The sequence below is a fragment of the Gekko japonicus genome, unplaced genomic scaffold, assembly GCF_001447785.1.
Source record: "Gekko japonicus isolate JY-2015 unplaced genomic scaffold, Gekko_japonicus_V1.1 scaffold1785, whole genome shotgun sequence".
Classification (NCBI taxonomy): domain Eukaryota; kingdom Metazoa; phylum Chordata; class Lepidosauria; order Squamata; family Gekkonidae; genus Gekko; species Gekko japonicus.
This window is the reverse complement of record NW_015165298.1, coordinates 279,669-280,989: the sequence shown is the minus strand read 5'-3', so window position 1 is coordinate 280,989 and position 1,321 is coordinate 279,669.

Genomic DNA, 1,321 nt, shown 5'->3' with positions numbered 1-1,321 from the left:
TTGCCTCAGTGCTTAGCTCTTGTGGCCCTTTCTTACACATCCAGGGAAATGCTGATCACCACTTTGGGGTCAGGAAGCATTTTTTTTCTCCAGGCCAGTTTGGCCAGGGATCCTGGAGGGTTTTTGTCATCTTCTGGGCATGGAACAGGGGTCACTGAGGGGTGTGTGGGGCAGAGGTATTTGTGAATTTCCTGCATTGTGCAGGGGATTGGACTAGATGACCCTGGAGGTCCCTTACAACTCTATGATTCTATGACCCCCCCCCCTGCAGAGTCTTTTTATCCCTGTAAGTCCAAATCTAAGCAGGTAGTGATCTGTCTATGACAAAAGAACCATTGCCAATTTCTCCACCCTCCGACTCCATTTCTCCTGCCCAGAACAAAACACCAGATCTAGAGTGTGACCTGCACAATGTGTAGGACCAGTTATTACCTGAGACAGGCCCATGGTTATCATTAGAGGCCATGAAATCCTGAGCAGTTCCTATCAAGAATGTTGAAGTCCTCCAGGAGAACCAGCCCGGGTGTTGGCAACACCACCCCTGAGACTTGCAGGAGGGTGGGCAGTAGGCTATTGTGATGAAAGGGAACCTCCACAGTCACAGGCACTAAGCCTCTGAATCCCAGACCCAGGAGGCAACTTCAGGAGAAGGCCTTGGCCTCTATGCCCTGTTTTTAAGCCATCCAGAGAAACTGGTTGGCCACTGTGTGAGACAGGATGCTCGACTAGATGGTCTGTTCTGATCCAGCAGGACTCTTCTTATGTTCTTATTTGCACTGCGCAGTGAACTAACAGTGCTGGCTCAGACCGCAACCTTCACAATCCAACCAGTTCTTTCTCCCAGCCCTTACGAGGTCTTGCTGTTTGGCTCTTTATCAAGGCTTTGCCAGTTGACATGTTTTGACTATCCATTTGAGTGTGTTTTTCAGACTGAACAGGGAAAAAAATGGCAACCATGTTATTTACACAAAGGGCCTCCAAAATTTAGCTTTAGTAAACAACTGAAAACAATGGAGAGGCCCAGTCTGCAGTTTGACAATCAAATGCACTCCTGTGAATATTGGGGGGTGGGGGAATAGTAAATGAATGCGTGAATTAGCTGACAGATCCCAGCAATATCTCAAAATTAGTGATTCTTGCCTGTGTTCCTACAGAAGATAGTCCTTAACAGTTCAGATCATCAGGAATGTGTGCTGGAACAGATAAAAGGTTGTCAATGACTCCATTAAAAGATTAGGGACTCTTGCAACGTAAAATCTCAGAACACGTGCAGGAATTCTGAGTTCACAGATGAAAGGACAAACTATTTGATATTGGTACC